Consider the following 15233-nt stretch of genomic DNA (forward strand, 5'->3'; position numbering starts at 1 on the left):
TGGATAATGCACCTGTACCTAATTTAACTCTCAGATAGTGAATATTACTGGTCAGATTTCATTCTGGAGGAGGGGATGCCTAAATTAGCCGCTTGGATTCAAAGGTGGCACATATCTTTTGCATGCATTAGTGGTACTGCAGACAATTTCATTAGATCAGGTCAGAACTGAACAGTTTTATAAGTCCCATTAGTAAATGAAGCATGAACACTAGAATTAACTACAAGATGGATAATTGAATAAGATTTGAGTTGGCCAAGTTTAGTGATTGGAACCAGATGGATCTCATTGACTATGAGATCCTTGATTGGGGATTATTAACCTGGCCAATCAGGGAGCCCTTACTGACCAATAAAATTGGGGGATTCAGAATCTCCTCAGTTTAAGGGACCGACTCCAAACTGGCTGGGTACAGCCAATGTACTATGCACATTTAAATAAAGGGTGACATGATGATGGGATACTGGCCTCTGTGCAGTTTTTTCACCAAAGTAAGTCCAATCTTGTGAAAGAATTTCTGTATACAGAATTAGTGTCAGGAACAATCAAGGAATGAGTTGATCATTAGCTACAGTGACAGTTAAGGGGAAATAACTTTAAATAGACTGACTTCCTCTGAACCTTCATTTTGCATATTTTCAAGGTAGTTAACATATACTAACGTGAATTAATGGTATACATGACCATACAATAGAAAATTAGATATGTGGATAGTGTTGAAAGGCTTTGTGGATAATGGTGGAGGAGTAGAGACTTTATAGATCACTTTCTTTTAATGTTTGGCACCTTTTAAATAACATCAAAGAAAAATCTGTGATTTGCTGAAAAAGTAATGACATTTAATGAAATAATGTGTTACTCTTGCAAATATATCCTGTGTAAATATTTGAAAAATATAGTTTGTTGTCCTTTTGAAGAACAGATATTAATCTTTATTTGGATTATTAATTCAATCTTCAGCTTTTTGTTGTTCTGCTATTTTCCGTTAGACACATTTTATACAAATGGCTATGTCACATAGCTGACAGAAAATAAAATGTACACTTCTGCCCTTCGCTATATTGTCATTTCTTCATATGAAATGGCACATAGTTTTTCACAAAGATACATTAGGAGGTTGGACTCATTATCACCCCTAACTCTATTCACACCTTTAACCATGAGTATACAAACAAGCAATTAATAGCGAAACAGGCTTCTTTAAAGGTACTAGTCCCAGAATGATTCTACAGAAGACCTGGTTTACACAAGCAGCATTCCATTTAGACGGCCCAGATAACTCTACTTGTTGGCGAAACGTAAATATGAATCCTTGGCTTTATGCAATCGACTCTTCAAAATGGTCTCTTATCTACAATTGAAGTTTTGTTTGCACAGCGCTTATAATGCCAGAATCAAACATAAGAAGCAGTTCACATATAGTTTTTAAAAATTCATTCATGGTGTCTGGGCATTGCTGGCTCAGTCAGCATTTGTTGCCAATTCATAATTGCTGTGGAGTTGGGATGGTATATTGTCTTCTTGAACTTCTGCAGTCCATATGGTGCAGGTACCCCATAGTGCTGTTAGGTAGGGATTTTAGGATATTGACCCAGAGTCAGTGAACGAATGACAAATTAGTTATAAGCCAGGATGCTGTGTGACTTGAAGGGGAATGTGTAGGCGATGGTGTTCCCATGCCATCTGCTGCCCTTGTCTTTCTATCTGGTAGAAGTCACAGGCTTGCTGTCAAAGGAGTCTTGTGATTAAGTGTACTGCATTATTAAACTACATACTCAATGAACAATAATCTGAGCTGTAGAGAATTTAGGACATCTTTGCCAAGTAAATTGATAGATTTATCAGAAAAGTTTTAAATGCAGCAATACAAAAGAGTTTAGAGAGAAGCAGATGGCATGGAGAGATCTGAGAATATCGTAGGAAATTTGAGAGGAGTTAGCCTTAGGTCTATGCTTAGCATCGGAATTGCAAGATCACATTTGGTAGATAATAGTCTAGGTAGAACCCTGGAAGAATTCTCCACTTAAGAATTCTTATCCACACATTAACAGAACCATACCACTCCCTGTTTCTGCACCTTCTTCCATCCCTGCAGCTCCTGGAGAATCTTACACTCCTCTATACCTGGCCACTTCTTTTCCCTCTATTACCACAGATGTCTTCAGTTGTGAAAGCCTGAAATTCCAAGGTACCGTCCGACAAATATCTAGCTCATCACTTCTCCTGTATAATTCTCCTTGAAATCAACCTCGATGACAGAATTTTTTCATCCCTATCCTGAATCTGCTTTATTAGCTATGTCACACCTGTGAAATAGTTGAGAAAGTCTTTTTCACCTCAAAGACATGATATAAAGATCCGTTCCTGGTTTACAGAAGTGGAGTGAAGTGGAATTGATTTTTTTTCCATTCTGAGTATCACTAGTATTTATTGTCCGTCCCTAATTGCCCTGCAGAAGGTAATGGCAAGCTGGCCTCTTGAACGTTTGCAGTTCTTGGAGTGTGGAAACCCTCACAGCACTGTTCAGAAAGAGATCCAGGATTCTGAAACAAGAAACAATGAAGGAATGGTGATGTCGTTCCAAGCCAGAATAGTGCATAGTTTAGAGGGCAACTTGCAGGTGGTTCATGTTCCCATGCATCTTCTGCCCGGGATGTTCTTGGTAGTAGAGATTATGGATTGGAAAGTGCCATCCAAGGATTCTTGCTGAATGACTCTACTGTATCTTGTAGGTGGTCCACACTGTTGCCGTTGTTTTTCTGTGGTAAAGCAAGTGAATATTGAAGCTGATGGCTGTGCACCAATCAAGCAGCTGCTCTGTCCTGGATGGTGGCAGGCTTTTCCAGTGTTTTTGGAATTGCAATCATCCAGGCAAACAGCAAGTAGACAGCATTTCGTCACACTCCTGACTTGTGCCTTGTTGAGAGCGGGCAGGGAGTGTGGACACAGGAGGTGAGTTAGGGTTAGAATTCGGATTATTCATAAATAAAACTAACAAACTTGAATGCAATGAATTGTGAGATTTGGTAAGTTTTACTTTGCCCCCTCTGATGAAGAGTAGGAAAACCAGCAACATGAAAAGCAGCAGCAGCAGAAGCAACACCAATACTACCTGCAACATCAGTTGCCTTCTCCTCATCTACATGCCACTTCCAATGAGTGGAACTGTGCATTGTGTTGCTCTAGGAGTTCTGTGGAGAAGAATGCTGGGTGAATTCTGGAGTTGGCACCTGAAAGCTCGCTTTTTCTGCTGTCTTGAAATCCTGATCTCCTCAATGCCCTGTCTCTGGGTTAGAGTGATCACATTTCTGCTACTGACGTCCTCTGCCATTTGTATCCTGGTTAGAGACTTTGTTCATCTCTTCTTCTCACCCTTGGGAGATCTTACCTTAACACATTCCTGCAGATTGGACAGCACAACCTGCAGGCAAGAGTGTGAAAGTCACACAGAGGCCTTCTAATGTTTTCTCTCCATCCCTGTGAATACTGCAATCTCAAAATTCCATGTGCAGTTAACCCATTCGAATAACTGTCATGGTCCCTTACATTGAAAATGTTTGCTTTGGAAAATCCAATGTGTCATCATCCTGCCTATCCTCTCTGTTGGTTGGAAAAACTGTAGGCAAGTTGCAAATGCCATAGCTCAGTTAAAAAAAAAACCTGGCCAAGCCTTTTGAAGAGTTCACCTGACCTTTGACCTGCTAATAATCCCATGATTCTTGCAAGGACTAAAGTGAGGAAATCCACCAAAATGTCAGCTGCATTCAACAAAAATATGAGAGATTGGGGATCAATAGAGTGTTGGCAACAGTGCTTGAGACAACTGGACTTAATACTTAATGATAATTTGAGAAGTGAGTGAAAAAAATTATTTGGGAGGACAACCTTGGAGCTACCAAAAATGTGCTAGAGGTGCTAGAGGAGCTGGACAGGGCGAAGATGTGCAAAGGAGCAGTTATTGTTGGACTGACACTAACTCTGTAGGAATTGATTTGGAGATGCCGGTGTTGGACTGGGGTGTACAAACGTAAAAAATCACACAACACCAGGTTATAGTCCAACAGGTTTAATTGGAAGCATACTAGCTTTCGGAGCGACGTTCCTTCATCAGGTGGTAGTCATTTAATCAGCTAAAGATTTTCTGTTAATGGTGGACAACATATGAAAAATATGGGAGAAACATTGAATGCTTAACTGTGTGAAAGGAGGATAAAGTAGAATTCTGTGCTACAGATATAACGGATGCCATCAGTCTACGGCTAAACTTGCCTATTAGCATAGCCCATGCTGGGTGCCTTTACATGCAATTACATTCCAGGACTTGTGTTATCAACAATTAAACTCATTTGCTTTCCATAAACTACATGATGAAGCAGGTTCATTAAATTACTGATACAATACCCTCACAATCAGCATTACAGTTGCATGTAGGTAACCAGAAAATATCAAAGAGTGAAGTGACTCCACCAGTGTAATTGACGAAAGAAGAATGAAAAAGATCGTTAAGTCTCCATGCAGAATAATGCACTTCTCCTTCGATGTAGGCTATGATTTTTCTCTGCAGCAGTATCCTGGTATGAGAGGTCTCTATATCAGGATCATTTCCTGTGCTCCGAATGTTGGCTGATAATCAAGTCTTAGTAATTTTTACCTCTTTTAAAAGGAGTTCTACACAGATGAGAGAAAGGATCTGGTACCAGCTAGTCTTTGGGCTTTTTTTTTGAAAGACAATAAGACCAATCATTTCTGGGTTGCCCGAAATGCTGTTTTTAAATTTGTAGCCTGTACAATTAATGATGCAGTACCCTTTATTTTTAAGAATACCACTCACCACACAAGACTAGTAGTCATTAGATATCTCACATGTGGTCTGTAAGAAAACTTGCATGGTCTTTTCTGACTTCATGTTTTCTTCTATTCTTGTGCAACTCACTTTATCACAGTTATAGAGTCATAGTGTCATAGAGACGTACAGCACAGAAACAGACCCTTCAGTCCAACTTGTCCATGCCGACCAGAAATCCCAACCCAATCTATTCCATTGCTGCACATTCTCTAGAAATTTCCCTCAATTTATATTTGGATAATTCTGTTGCAGGCAAAAGCAAGATTAAACAAATAATCTGTTTAAAGTGTCATTGTCTGATAAAAACAGTGCACAAGTCAACTTCTACTGATGTGAAACGACGCTGTATATTCACATGTTTATGTTAGTGTTTATCAATTACTGTACTTAAGTTGAACAATAATTTCTTTTCAATTCGAAATCCATAGAATTTGCATGGTCACTTACGTAATTATTTGTATGTACAGGCTGGCAGCATTATGACTATCACCCACTGGAATGGATACAAGGCATTGTGACTGTCTGGTGACAAATGGTTTATATTTAGTGTGTAGAAACAGTTCTCCACGAAGCAACAGAGCAATGCAGGTGAGTGAATACCCATCTTGTGTTGTTTGTCAATGTAACAAAGAAATATTCAACACAGTGAAATATCAGCACCCACTTCATATAATTTTAAGGTCTTTGAAAAGATACAAAGTACCAGTACCTTATAAGCCTTACATTTCAATGGAACACTTAATTGAGACAAAGCGTGTGTTAAAATAATCAAAAGATTTTTTATTTGTGATTCCACAAATGGCCATATCGGTCATCCTTCCAAAATCAAGCAAATTATGAATGCAAAGCTATTATTATATTCTGCATTCCAGAATACAGAGAAGGATGTCAGCTCCATTGAGGCAATCAACACAGAGCAGTTTAAATCTGTGAAAACTCTTTATAAACTATAAGATTGGAAAGTAAACTAAATCTAAAAATGATGATAGTGACATGTGTGTTTTAACTGAATATGGCCCTGCATTTCTCTGCATTTCTACTGACACACTGTTTAATCCACGCAGTCACGGACTCACATCTTGCTGAAATCAGGTAATTCCCTGTTGAATGGTTTATGTCTCCCTACATATCCAAATCTTAAAATGTTGTGAAATGGGCTTTCATTCAAAAGTGTCAATGAGTTTTCAGTTGAAAGAAGTGTCCCTTTTAGTTGCTTTTATGATGAAAAGAATGAAAAGTTTGTACATATCGGACCTTTCATGATCCCAGGATGTCCTAAAGCCAATGAACTATTTTTGAAATATAATCACTGTTATAGTGATGGCATCCTTTGACCCACAGAAGCTCAGAACCTGTGAGCCAGTTTGCCAGCATTTGAGATGTTTAATCTGATTAAAATTATATTAAATGGATCAGCAGCAGACTTATAAAATTGGAACTGTTACTCTGCAGCACATATACATAAATAACAGGATAGAAATCTGAATTTAAATCAATAGCTTTTTTTTTGTCAACTCTAGTCTTAGTTGTACTTGTTGACAAAGTATTCTTATTGTTCAATTTTCTGCTCACCAATTACTAAAGCGTCAAGTTATGTTAGTTTTCTGTTTCATTGACCTCATAAAAATGGCTATATCCTGATATCCCTGGAAACCGAGATTGGCAGCAAGCTATCTCATGATCAAGTGACTGGAGTTGCCCTGGTGCCCACAAAAACACACTTTTCAACAAACAGGTAGGAGCTCCAAGCCTATAATGGACGTTTGCCTCCAGCAGGATAATTTGCATAATATTGCAATACTTACATTATTTCATGTAACATAAGAAACTGGGAATGCTTATTATTGATGAATCCAACAGATATTTATGACAGTTAACTACTACCCACAAACTTTAAATTACAGCAGAGCAGCATTGAAAATTATGCTTCCAGTAGCATGCCATCTTTCATGTAATCCTGGAGTAAGATAGAATATGAGACCTTGCTTTCCTTCGGTTACGTGGTCTGATACAGTCATGCCATCATAACAATGTCTATTAAAGGTATACTGACATATTGACCATGAGATATAATGCAACAACTTTAAGTAAGAGCCTTTACAAACTCTTTCCCTCCCTGATCCAGCAACACAGAAGCATATTGCAGCACACCTTGCTGCAGCCATAGCTGAGACCAATTAAAGAAACACAGATCAAAGAGTGAATCTAGATTGAATTTAATCTATATGGTTCAGCCATTCAACCTCTGAGGCATTGGAAGAGTTTGCATAAGAGCTTCAGATGTTTGCTCATTTTGTTGTACATTTGTCATTGCAGTCAGTCAATGCCACGAGCTTAGACATTGTGTCCTCAATTATTTTGATGCAGCTTGGTTCACTGGTGCCCAGGAGAAAGTGGGGACTGCAGATGCTGGAGTACCAGAGTTGAAAAATGTGGTGCTGGAAAAACACAGCAGGCCAGGCAGCATCCGAGAAGCAGGAGAATCGACGTTTCGAGCATAAGCCCTTCTTCAGGAATGGTGCCCAGTCAATGTTACTTGCAACTCATCCTTGGAATGTGAACATTGTTAGGATTTGGTTACAGTGGGTGTGTCCTCAGTCCAATTCATCAAGACGAGTGTAGGCCGGTTGACGCAGGCTCAATGGGCTGAAGGGCCTCTTCTGTGCTATATGACTGTATAACTGTAAAACTGTGAATTTGCATAGTTTATTTATTGCACCCAAATGTTTGAGTGCTTCAATTAAAAAAAACAGCAACACAGCGTTATGCTTTCAACAAGATAAAAGATTAGTTTATTGTATTATGCTTCTGAAAGTTAACAAGATTAAAAAAAACTGGTACAGTTATTAGTTAAAATCCAGACACAATGATTTAAAGGAAGTAAATATAAGAGCTGTGCATGAAGGTGAAAATGAGATCAATCTCTAGCATTCTTGCAGGTATGGTTTCCTTGAAGGTTTTTTTTTGTCTAAAATGAAGAATTGAAATTTGGAATATAGATGACTTCTGTAATTAAAAAAAAAAGTTTGATTTTTGTAGATGTAGCAGCTTCAAGAAACAAGTAAAGGTCCCTTTTTCTGTACAAGAGTGCTGACATGATGCTTGAAAGCTGTCTGAAATCATTCTCAGGAGAACAGAGAGGCTTTATGGTATTGTTTGGCTGCACCTGGAGTCAGAGAGGAAATGCAAACCTGACATGATGTCTACACTAGTTCAGGTGGCTGGAGCTCTCTTCATACAAACCTCCAATATCTCTGTACAAAATGGCACTTATTGGCCAGTTTTTAATCACAATCAAATAAAATGTCCGCAATATTACCTTTGATGCATCATTATTCCACAAAGCAAGGTCAATTATTCTGTAATTCCTTGCCGTGTCTTTCCAGTCTCCAATTCAATGCAACAGTAAATTTGAAACTTCACATCTTTTGAGGTTTGAATGGACAGTCCTGGAATTCCCTGAACACTTTTTGACACTTTGGGATTGACTCTCAAAATAACAAATTAGCCTGTCTAGTTTCAGCTGCAGTGAATCAACAGAGAAGGCATATGACCATTCTGTAAGATCCTTGATATACTTTTTAAACCACAGTAGCCTTCTTTGTGAAATGTATAGTATATTGGAAAAGTTATGATACTGGTAAGGCCAGCAATTATTGCATGTCCCTGGTTGCCCTAATATAACCAAGTGACTAGTGAGGCTGCTTAAGTATACAGTTAAGTGTCAATCACATTATCACATTGTTGTGAGAATGGAATCACATTTATGCCAGACTCAGTAAGAGTAGCATGTTTCCTTCTCTAAAAGACATTTGTGAACACTTCTACTTTTTTTGCTAACAAGCGGCACAGTGGCTAGCACTGCAGCCTCACAGCACCAGGGTCCCAGGTTTAATTCCAGCCTCGGGTGACTGTCTGTGTGGAGTTTGCACATTCTCACTGTGTCTGCGTGGGTTTCCTCCAGGTGCTCTGATTTCCTCCCACAATCCAAAGGTGTGCAAGTTGGGTGAATTGGCCATGCTAAATTGCCCATAGTGTTAGGTGAATTAGTCAGAGGGAAATGGATCTGGGTGGGTTACTCTTCGGAGGGTCGGTGTGGACTGGTTGGGCTGAAGGGCCTGTTTCCACACCATAGGGAATCTAAAAAAAAATCTGACGACTGAATTGTCACTTTCATTGATACCAGTTTACCATTTCTAAATTGCTTTTAAAACTGAATTCAAATTCTGAAATTGAATAAATACTAGAGACATACAATAGGCTGATGATTCACTCATATCCATCTTATATTAACACACAAAGGCAAAATGATCTCCATGTAATTCATTATCAGCAGAAAACCTATTTTATGATTATTCTGACATAGTAGCAAGTCTGATCCGTGAGTGCCTCATTAGTGCTGAACCAATTGCTTTGTATTCATTGAAGACTGAGTTGGGTTATAGAAATGGGAATAGATACTTAAACAATAAAGTAAGGTTTCCCTTACTCTCCAACAGGATCTTTTGTTTTTGGTAATTATAATTAAAAAATCACAAAGAAGCTACTATCCTTGACTTCAATGTTTCAACGATCATATTTGATGGAGAAATTGCCAAATTTCTGCTAATGTACTAGATCTCAGTTTTGTTCAAAAAATGGGTTGAATTCATAACTACTGATAAAGGCCCACACAGCATCACCAGCAGAAAGCCAATTTGCTCAGACCTGACCCCAAAGCTGGAAGGAAGTTGGTGAAGTTGACATCAGAAGTTGTCACCATGAGTGCTGATGCCACTGTTAAAGGACTTCCAGCCCACGGTAAGAAAAACCACAAGTTTCCCAATGTTCAGTGATGCCTTCTTGCCAGTTCTTCTCTCATCTGAAAGAGAGAATGAGTTCCTCTTCTTAGGACAGCAAGAGGAGATACCTCCCCTCCCCAGCCCCGACTAAAGTAGACAGTGATTGTAAGAAAAGATCACACTTTGGATCTGGTTCCAATGCTGGATTCAGTGTCATTAACTTTATTTAATCCATAGCTCAATCCCCTTGAGAGGGCTTAAAGTATCATCTAGCATGCCCAAAGTATACGTGCACTAGACACATCCAGCATAGCTGAGATGAGGAAATAGGAGTCCTTTAATCCCTTGAACAGAGAGCAGGAGAAACCAGGGATCAGCGGCGGCTACTGAGGAAGAGGAGAAGGGAAACACTTGGCAGATGAAATGTAATGTTGGAAAAGGTGAATTTATCCATAAAGCTATAGGTAGACCATTCAGCCTATTGAGTGTGCTCCACTCTCCAATGTGAGTATAGATGATCTGATAATGCTTGAATTTACATTTCTGTTTTATCCCCACAACCTCTGATTCCTTTACTGTTTAGAAATCTGTCGATTTCAGCCTTGAATATACTTAATACCACAGTCTCAATAGCACTCTGCAGTAAAGAATTCCAAAGTTCGCTACCTTCCAAGAGAAAATAATCCTCCTTATTTCTGTTTTACATGGGTTACTCCATTAGCTGAGATTAAGCCCTCTAGTCTTTAAACTCTCTTCTAAGGGAAAACAATCTCTCTGAAGCGAGTCTGTCAAGCCCCTTAATAATTGTATATGTTTAAATAAGGTATCTTCTCATTCTTTTAAACTCCAAAAAGTATAAATCCAAATTACTCAATTTCTCCTCATAACAAAATTCCTGTTCACTTGGGATCAACCTCGTGAACTTTTTGCTGGACTGCCTTCAATCCCCTTCCAAATTTCTTTCCTTAAATAAGGGGACAAGACTGTTTACAGTATTCTAGATGTGGTCTAACTCATGCCTTAAATGTTTTAACCAGACCTTCCTATTTTGAAAATCCATTCCCTTAGAAATAAAGGGCAACAGTTCATTCGCCTTCCCTATTACCTGTTGAACCTTAATGCCAGCTTTTTCTGATCATGGAAAAGGATTCCCAAATCCTTCTATGCTGCAGCTTTCTGCAGTCCTTCCACACTGAAATCATATTCAGACGTCTATTCTTCCTTCCAAAGTGTATAACCTCTTAGGAGGCTTTTCCATCTTATAGTCCATCTATCAAGTTTTTTCCCATTCATTTAACCTGTCTATACCCCTCTGCAGACTCTTTGTCATCATCACCAACTACATTCCAATCTACTTTCATATAATCTGCAAAAATAGCTATAGTACATTTAACTTTCTCATCCAAGTCATTAAAAATCCATTATAAATAATTGTGGGCCCAGCACTCATCCCTGTGGCACTTTAATACTTACAGGTTGTATTCCTGAAAATGCCATCTTTATCATAGCTCTCTGTCTGTCAGTTATCCAATCCTCTGTCTATGCTCATGTGTCATCGACAACACCATAGGCTTTTTAAAAAGTAGTAGACAGCAGACTTCCGCAGTGAATGCTGAAGGTCTGTACTGAATTGATTTGCACATGTGAGTCAATCCTTATAATACCAGTGGCCTGTTTGATGCTTGTTTAGTTGGACCTGTGGCATGTATTGTAGTTTTGGGTGGTGGGATGTGAGGATTCCTTTTAGGTATGAGTAACCATGTCTTTTTTGGGTAGCCCTTGGCCTTGAATCCATTTCCGGTCAGGCATGAGTAGTGGAATGGTTTGGCACTGGTGCTTAAATATTTGTAGACTCATTCCTGGAGATAGTCCATTGTCACAATTGCTGGTGTGCCTCTCTAGATAATTTCCCAATTTCTCCATCATAAGGCTAGCCCTCTTCTGGGTTCTAAGACCATAATCTCCCTCTTTCTGAACTGTCTCATTTCTTCAGTTAGAACCATGAGGCGGGGGTGAGGCTCATGATAGATTTTCAATCTGATTCCTTGGTCTTCTATCCAGATGGTACTCTCCTGATCCTCAGATCCATCTCTCTCCATCACCTATTAACTGAGGCTTGAAATTGATGGCAGTTACAAACCAGTTATATCTGATGAAGCACCCTTTCTCCAGCCGCAAGGGGGTTCAGTAACAGCCAATGGTGTGCAGCCAGTCTGGATCCAGGTGACTAAGCAACAAGCTCTGCCGCTATCACTTGTGAAAGCTGTGTTATTTGCAGTCATGTTTTTTTAAATTTTATTTTGTTTTAGAAGTTATTGAGTTTAGTAATATTTCAACTCCTTTTTCTCTGATGAGAATCATCCAAACTAACTCTAGTTTGGACATTAATTATTATAAGAAGATATGATTGTCTTAAAGTTGTTGCACTTAAAGTTATACTTTTCAATGACACACAAAGAACATTAAGTGGAGAATTCTTATGATACCAACCTTCTTGTCACTCTATATATATTTTTAAACAAAAGTAGTATTGATTTTTGAAAGTGCTTATGGACTCTGCTTCAAATGTAATTTATGAATGGAGCTTGACATTGTAACTAATCTCTGGTAATTTTTGTGATTGCATTAAATGCATGCTCCTTCTTTATCACTTGAGCAATGTAAACAATGAATTAGTATTTGCTTTTGATTAGCTACTCTACCAAGCATAGTGTGGTGTTGGTTGGTCAGCATAGACATCATGGGCCGAAGGGCATGCTTCTATGCTGTATGACTCTGTGACTCCATCATGTTCCGGAGATTGGTTTGGCATTTGTTGGGAAGAATGTGCTGCAGGCTGCCAATCAAACCTCATCAAAAAATGAATAACAGGGTTTCCATCTCTCTCTTTCTCTCTGCATAGCTTTTATACTGTCCTGATATCCTGCAGGCATCTATAATAGATCTTTAATTAGCTTATTCATCCCATTGTACATCGCAAAACTACAGGTTTTCTATGTATCCTCCTTAAAAGCTTCATTCCCTGGAATTCTTCCATCAGTGAATGGGCTAATCATGGCCTTATTGTCACCATTATTCTTCAAATAGCTCTCATTATTTGAAATGCTCTTATTTTATACAATCTGAACATTTGCTTCCATTGTATTTTGCAATATTGCTTTTCCTAAGTAGTTTGCATTTCTAATCCGTCTGGATTATATTTCCTCTGGAAATTTAAGGTCATTTTCAAAAGATTGCTAAGAATGGATTATGAGTGATAGAATTTGATAACACAGGGATTCCAACAACAGCAAAAACTTTCATTTACGTGGCACCTTAAGCATCAGAACATTTGCAGATGTCCTTCACAGGAGTTTTATTAGACTCAGAAAAATTGCACTACATAACACAAGCAAGTAAGGATTACAAACAAAATGTGGAGTGAGTCATTATTAAGCAATGGATGGAAAACTAAACAGGTTTTGCATTTGTCGTGCAATGTTAGGATACACTTTGATATAAATGTTGTTGTATGCTTAGATTCTAAGTTTGAACTCCAGCTTCCTGTGAGGACTAATGTTATAAATTCTGTGCAGGTATCTCAACCAGGGATTAGTTTATTGTAGAAAATTGTGTTGTCTCTAAGTGATACCAGGGATTCCTATTCCACACACAGAACTAAATAGAAGAACGGTAAACCCTGAACAACCAAAGAAGTGGTGATTTTGAGATTGAGGTCTAATTAGAAATAAACAGAAAAAAATCTTATACTTTTATTATTATTATTATTATTATTATTATTATTATTATTATTATCATCATCACTATTACTCTGCATCACAGTCCAGCCAACTGCAATAGTGCAGGTTCAATTCCTACTCTGGCTAAGGTGACTGTGAATGTCCCGCTTTTTCAACTTTGCCCCCTGCCTGAGGCATGGTGGACTTCAGGTTAAACTCAACACCAGATATCTCTCTCTCATGAGAGAGCAGCCCTGTGGCCCTCTGAGACTAAGGCAACTTTATATTTATGATGTGAAGGTCTTGGTGTTGGACTGGGGTGGACAAGGTCAGATATCACATGCCCAAGGAACATAGAACATAGAAAAATACAGCGCAGTACAGGCCCTTTGGCCCTCGATGTTGCGCCGATCCAAGCCCACCTAACCTACACTAGCCCACTATCCTCCACATGCCTATCCAATGCCCGTTTAAATGCCCATAAAGAGGGAGAGTCCACCACTGCTACTGGCAGGGCATTCCATGAACTCACGACTCGCTGAGTAAAGAATCTACCCCGAACATCTGTCCTATACCTACCACCCTTTAATTTAAAGCTATGCCCCTGTGCTCCAAAAGCCTGTAGTTTCAAATAAACCCCTTGGACTATAACCTGGTGTCGTGTGACTTCTAACTTTATATTAATGCAAGGATACATGAGACACACAAATCTCAGCATTACAGCTATACACAATACTGAATTATACCTATTCCAAAAGCTACATGGATCCAAACTGAACTAGTTTTCTAAACACAAATAAATCCATATAAATGAATTGATTCAAATGACTTTCTGAATATTCTAAACATTATTCAATGGATCAATAAACATTCACAAGCTTTCTATCAGCTATAGCATATGCACTTTCTCATATTCTGGTCAGTGTGTGCTTGCTCCTGCTGCCCCTTCCTTGGCAAGTTAATTCCTTCCCACTTCAGCACTGTTGAGATTTCAATAGTAAACAAATTAATGACTTCAGCCACAGTATTTTCGAATCAAATCACAAACCCCAATGTTTCAATTGTGCCTGTCCCTCTCTAATTGCTGGTCTAGTTCCATTAAACTAGACACTTACATGGCTTGGACTGCATAAATGAAGAGAATTGATAAGTTTTATTGAAGAGGCAATAAATGGAATAGATTAATACATTTTTGAGCACTTATTACTCAAACTTCATTGCAAAACTTGAAATAATAAAATAAACATATTTAATTAAGGGATATATTGACAGCCTCTAACTATATTTTGTTCACATGTTTATTATGCCTGCTATTTAATATTTCATATTTCTAATAAAAATTAATATTACATTAAGAATTTTATTTTACAGTTCGCTCTGATATTTCTCCTTGACTTCAAATATGACACCTCTACTAATTACATTCAACCTATCTCCACCCGCCATTTATAATCAAAATGTTATCCTATTCAAATAACTTAGATTGAATTTCACTGTGCAAATAGCAGGAAGTGCTTGTGTTTTAGCTAAAAATGAATGATGAAAATTCATTCTTGTCTCAGTCTCAGCTGTTGATTCTGGAACCGTATTAAGACCATATAGCTCTTTCCAGCTTTTACCTATATTACAGGAAAGATCACTATTATACAGCTTCCTAATCATGTCTCTGAAAACATTCCAAAGTCATAGAGTCATAGAGTCATAGAGATGTACAGCATGGAAACAGACCCTTCGGTCCAACCCGTCCATGCCGACCAGATATCCCAACCCAATCTAGTTCCACCTGCCAGCATCCGACGCGTATCCCTCCAAACCCTTCCTATTCATACACCCATCCAAATGCCTCTTAAATGTTGCAATTGTACCAGCCTCCACCACTTCCTCTGG

The 15233-nt window shown here is 38.5% G+C and overlaps 1 long non-coding RNA gene across 1 annotated transcript; it reads left to right on the plus strand.

The window, feature by feature from the left end:
- Positions 1 to 403: 403 nt before the first annotated feature.
- On the plus strand, positions 404 to 7295 carry LOC122550285. The gene is made up of 3 exons (XR_006311789.1): positions 404 to 491; positions 5314 to 5434; positions 7214 to 7295. It is a non-coding gene; the product is annotated as an uncharacterized LOC122550285 (long non-coding RNA).
- The last annotated feature ends 7938 nt before the right edge of the window (positions 7296 to 15233 follow it).

The sequence above is a fragment of the Chiloscyllium plagiosum genome, chromosome 5, assembly GCF_004010195.1.
Source record: "Chiloscyllium plagiosum isolate BGI_BamShark_2017 chromosome 5, ASM401019v2, whole genome shotgun sequence".
In the NCBI taxonomy this organism is placed as follows: domain Eukaryota; kingdom Metazoa; phylum Chordata; class Chondrichthyes; order Orectolobiformes; family Hemiscylliidae; genus Chiloscyllium; species Chiloscyllium plagiosum.